The sequence below is a fragment of the Trichosurus vulpecula genome, chromosome 7, assembly GCF_011100635.1.
Source record: "Trichosurus vulpecula isolate mTriVul1 chromosome 7, mTriVul1.pri, whole genome shotgun sequence".
Lineage (NCBI taxonomy): Eukaryota > Metazoa > Chordata > Mammalia > Diprotodontia > Phalangeridae > Trichosurus > Trichosurus vulpecula.
Window position 1 is genome coordinate 241,161,305 of NC_050579.1, and position 6,099 is coordinate 241,167,403.

The following is a 6,099-nucleotide window of genomic DNA, read 5'->3' on the forward strand; positions in this document are numbered from 1 at the left end:
GGGGGTAGAAATGGGGAGAAAATTTGTAGTTCAAACTATTGTGAAAATCAATGTTGAAAACTAAATATGTTAAATAAATAAATTTAAATTAAAAAACAAGAATGAATGGGCATTCAACCAGTGAAGAGGGGTAGAGAAGGCATTCTAGGAATAGAAAACATCACAAGAGAGAAGAGAGAAGAGAAAGTGGTATGTGTCCTGGACACAAGAGAATAGTCCAGTTTGGCTGAAGCATGGCATTCCTGAAAGAGAGAAATAAAAGATAAGGCAGAGAGGCACCAGACTGTGGTGGATTTTGAATGCCAGGCAAAAGTCTGAACCTTATTTGGTAAGAAGAGGAGCGACATGACAAAATCTGTGCAGAAAAAAGATGATTCGGCAATAGGAAAAAAGGATAAGTTAAGAGAAGTGTAACAACAACGCTGCTTACAGCTGCTGTGGCTGTGTAAAACCAATAACACCAGCACACAGAAGGGCTGCCAGCACAGGTTCTTTGATCTGCTTTTCTAAGGAAAGCAACTTTAAGAAGTTAACAATCTCACTTGAATCAAACATACATATATAATTCACTTAGTTCAGAGGGAAAAGCCAGCACCCTGAACTGCAGAGCAAAAACAAACAAAAATTACAAACAGAAAATATCAACAAATCAAATAACACAAACCAGTAGACAGGCTTCTAGCTTTCTGTCCAAAATCTCAGTACATAGTTACCAAGGAAGCACCAACATCTGGATTTTCAAGCCAGGAGCTCCTTAACAATGGCTACCCAGAATCTTGTCTGGTCAAACCACACAACACTCTTCTAGAGAGTGAGAGCCCCAAGCAAAAAAAAATGCTAACCTCTGAGTTTTTATACCCCGTTCAGGGCCCTGAGGGCTCAGAGCCTACTTAGCAAAAAGGTGTGGGCCTGGAGCTTCACGCCTAGCAAGACTTAATCAAAGGCACTAGATTACTTTAGCATTCTAAAAGAGAAAACAGTAAAAAAAAAACAAAAAAAAAAACCAAAGTCCCATTTTAATTACCAATACAAGAAGGAAGAGAGGGAAGGTAAGAAGACCTATTAGAAAATGGTTGTAATAGTCGAGGCAGATGGTAATGAGGGCCTGAACTGGGGCTACAAGAGTAGGAGATAGATCCAAGAGATGTTGTAGATGTGTAACTGAATTAACTCAGTAGCTGATTGGATATGACAAGTAAAGGTTAGAGAAGAGTCAAAAATAACCTCAAGGCTAAAAACATGGAAGAAAGTGAATGGTGGTATCAACAGATGGAGTGGAATCAGAAGGAAGAGCAGATTTGGGGAAAAGATAATAAGCTTTAGTTTCTGACATGCTGAATTTAAGGTGATGGGGTCACCTTGGAGGGAAAACTTATAGGCAATTGCGGATGGCAATCAACAAGCATTTATGAAGTACATACTATGTGCCAGGCACTATGCTAAGTACTTGGGGGAATACAAAAGCAAATTCTCAGCCTTCAATTAGCTTTCGATCCAATGAGGGAAGGTAACCCATAGAATGGAGCTGAAAAATGCCCGAGGAGGGAAGGAAGGAACTATCAAAGAGACATGGCAACTAAACCTCAAGAGTGAAGCATGGTTACTCTAAGCACTTCTTCACAATGCAGGTTCTAGGAGGAACCTCACCAGTGGAAGAAAGGAAACACTGGAACAAAAGGAGAGAAAACAATTGAGGAATGATAGTGAAGTTGGGAGGGTGGGTCTGGAACTCTGAATATGTCAGGGCTAAAGACACAGATTTAGGAGTCAATAGTGCTGGAAGTTGAAGACTTGGTCACCAAGAGAGTATTGGTTGGTTGTTGTCCCTCATTCCTGAAGAGGACCAAAATGGCACCACTATGTTGGGATCAAGTTACAGCATGTCCAACTGGCTGAACAGACCAATATGAGCTTGGAAGGTTCTACCATAGGTCAGACACAAACAGTCCACATGAATATTTGGAATAGAGATGTCTCTAAATTTGCACATGTCACGTTTCACATTTTACCAAGACAGTAGAGAAAGAGAAGAAAAGAAGGACAAGGACAAACACTTGATGAACATCCATGTTAAGGGATCAGAACAAAGATGAAGAGCCATTGAAGGAGACAAGGAAGCTGTTAGAAAGATAGGAGGAGAACCAAAAAAGATTAATACTGTATCTCTGAAGCCAGGGGAAGAGAGAGTATCCCTTAGAAGGGACTGTCCAACTACTGGGCCTATGTCCCAAGAGGGTCAAAGACAAAAATATTTGCAAAAATATTTGAAGCAGCATGTTTTGTGGTAACAAAGAACTGAAAAGGTTCTCATTGATTAGGGAAATGATTGCAAATTATGGTTATATGAATGTAATGACAAATACGAAAAATTCAGAGAAACTTGGGAAGACTTTTATGTATTGATGCAGAGTGAAGTAAACAAAATCAGAAAGACAATCTACATCATGACAACAATAATGTAAAGAAAAACCATACTGAAAAATGTCTGAACTCTAATCAACGCAGGGCTGTCAACATGGATTTAGGAATGGTTTGCACAGTGGTAATAGCTAAAGCTTTGGGAATGAGGTAACCAAGGGACAAAGTACAAAGGAGGGAGAGAAGATCAAGCACAAATCTTGAAGAATACCCTTTTTTGGAAATACTGCTCTCTCCATCTTGATTTAATAGGATCAAGGTGAAGTATACCATCCACCTCTTGGCAAAGAAGTAGTGGACTACAGGTAGAGAATGAAGCACACATTGTCAGTCAATGTATTAGTTTATTTTGTTTAACTTTTTGTTACAAGGAAGAGTTATATGGGGACAAGGGAAATTCTGATAGTGATGAGTGATGTAAAAAAAATCAGCAAAAAAAATCCAGTTTTTTTTTCCCCAGATATATCAAAAAGACACTTCTGATCACTTTGAGCAATAGGAATGGCTCACATCGAGCCATCCACATTCTCTTACCTTGGCACCTCTCCTGTGACCTAGAGTGCACATTTGTAAGGCCCAGCTCACTAAGATTTACAAGTGCAGTTTTTATAGGAAGTCATAGAGCAAAGATGCCTGACCCCACAGGGGTATCCAACAATGTGCCAAGCATGTAGTAGATGCTCAAAAGATATTGATGGAGTTGATTTGAATGGCTTATCTCCCTGGTAGCCTTGGCACTATGCTCTATACCTGTGGTCTCCAAAGTGAGGGGTTTCCCAAACCAGAGATTGGCCCCAAAGGCTGTATGATCAACTAATAGCCAGGCCACATCCCCCTCTCTTGGCGCTCATCTCCAACATAACCACACTTATCCTCATCATGCAACACTGCCCCCTCTCTTCCTTCATCTCTCCCAAGCCTGTCATGAACCCTTCAGGCCAATTTTAACCTAAACTATTTGCTACCCACAGCAGCTGCACCACTGGGAACGTTTGTTCTACTACACTCCTACTATACTCCCAGATCACCTCCTGCCCATGGCACAACAGGCATTTGTTGGAGGGCAGGCTTTATAAGTGAGGGTGGTGACCCATAAGTAAGAGTCCCACCACTGCCTTTTCATGTTGAATAATATAGAGTGAGTCCCACAGGATGAGCAGGCATGGGTCGATTGTGATCCAGCTCAAAGACAATACAGCAGTGTAGAGAAGGGGATAGAACACCGGACTAGTAGGCAGAAAGATCTTGATTCAAATCCCACATCAGAAACTTAATAGCTGTGTGACCCTAGGCAAGGCATTTAACCTCTCTGTGCTTTGGTATCCTTATTATGAACTAAGGTTATGGAATTAAATGGCCTCTCATGTCCCTTCCATCTCCAAATCTATCATTCTATCGTATCTCCTCATTTTATCTACCCATCTTTCAAACTTCTCTATTACTGTTAAGGACGCCACCATCCTTCCAGCCACCTAGGTTCTCCCAACCTGAGAATCAGCTTTGACACCTCACTGTCCCTTGCCCCATATTCACATATCCCATCGGTCTGCCAAATCTTGCCAGTTCCAGCTCTATATTTCTCACATCTGTTCCCCTCTCTCTACTCGTAAAATTCAGGTCCTCATTACTTTTCATCTGGACTTTTATTAATCAGTCAATAAACATTTATTAAGCACCTCCTATGTGCCAGGCACTGGGCCAAGCACTGGGGATACAGACAGAGGTTGAGGACAGTCCGTGCCCTCAAGGAGCTCATGGTCTAGGGAGACAATATGCCAACAGCTACATACAAACTAGATACAAGATAAATAGGAAATGATCAACGTAGAGAAGGCACTAGAATTAAGAGGGATAGGGGAAAGGCTTCCCGTAGAAGGCAGGAATTTAGCAGGGACTTGAAGGAAGCCAGGAAAGCCAGGAAGCAGAGATGAGGAGAGAACAATAGGTATGGGGGACAGTCAGTGAAATGGGCAATGGAGAGTCTTGTAGGAAGAACAGCAAGAAGCTAGTGTCACTCGACAGCAGAAAACATGGAGGAGTGTAACGTATTTGTCATCCTTCCATCGTTTCAGTTGTGTCTGACTCTTTGTGACCCCATTTGGGGTTTTCTTGGCAAAGATAATGGAGTGTTGGGGCAGGTAGGTGGCGCAGTGAATACAGCACCAGCCCTGGAGTGGGAAGGACCTGAGTTCAAATCCAACCTCAGACATTTGACGCTTATTAGCTGTGTGACCTTGGGCAAGTCACTTAACCCCCATTGCCTTGCCATCCCCCCTCTAAAAACAAACCAAAAAAAAAAAAAGATAATGGAGTGATTTGCCAATGCCTTCTCCAGCTCATTTTACAGATGAGAAAACTGAAGCAAACAGGATTGAATCACTTGCCCAGGGTCACACAGCTGGTTAAGTGTCTGAGGCCACATGTTAATTCCAGAAGATGAGTCTTCCTGACTCCAGGCCTGGTGCCATATCTACTGTGCCACCGAGCTGCCCTGCCCTAGTATAAGGAATAAGACAACTCATAAGGTAGGGAGGGGACAGGCTAAGGAGATCTTTGAATGTTATACAGAAGATTTTATATTTGATCCTGGAGATGACAGGAAGCTGAATGGAGGATGAACTAGAGTGGAGAGTTTTGTGGCACAGATACAAACGAACAAGCTATTTCAAGAGTCCAGCTGTGAACCGATAAAGGCCTGAACCAGGGTGCTGGCAGTGTCAGAGGAGAGAAGGGGGCATATGGAAGAGATGTATGAAGGTAAAACTGACAATTTGTCAAATTGTAAAATCTTGGCAACAGATTGCATACGGAAGGTGAGAAGAAGAAACTGTGATGACTCCTACATTGCAAGCCTGGGGGACTGGGAAGATGGTAAATAAATCTCATTTATGTAGCACTTTAAGGTTTGCAAAGTGCTCTGTGTGAATAGATATTGATAGGAAACCTTTTCACCCTGGAAGGTCACTCCAACCACATCTTCATTTCTCTCCAGGCTGCACTCCTAACTCTTTGGACTTTCTCAACCATGCTTCTTTCCATGCACCTTCATATGTTGTCTTCCCCCATTAGAATGTAAGTAATTGAGAGCAAAGATTGTCTTTCTTTCTGCTCGTATTTGTATTGCTATTGCTCAACCCAGTTTCTTCCATCTGTAAAATAAGGACCACATTTTACACCATCTATCTCATGGGAGTCTTCTGAGGGCAACACATTGTAACATATAAAGGTGAACTATTTTTATTATGACGGACATAGGTCAATGAGAAAAAGAGGGTCGGAAATCAAGAGTGAGGACCGTGAACTTGTGAGGCTGCCAAAGTCTCAGCTCTCTGGAGATTTTTTTTAAAGGTCAAGAAAGTTTTGTATCTCAGATGACAAAATATACTCTTGCCTCTGGAGACCTGGGGACTTACAAAATACCATCCATCTCAAAGTCCCTTCTATCTAGGGGAGGCTGTGATCCTTGGTATCTAAGCCCCTCGACTTCTGATCCACAACAGAGCTGCTGGAGTGAAGAGTCACCTACTGGCAAAAGTTGAAAGTGAAGGGGCCCCACGGGCAGGTGCAGGTCCTGAACCATGGTTGGGATGGGGGAAGGGAGGGGAGCCCAGGTCTTGCCAAAAAGATAAATATTGTTCTAACCCTAAATCCCTCCCTAACTGCCCAGGGCTCCCACTGAGG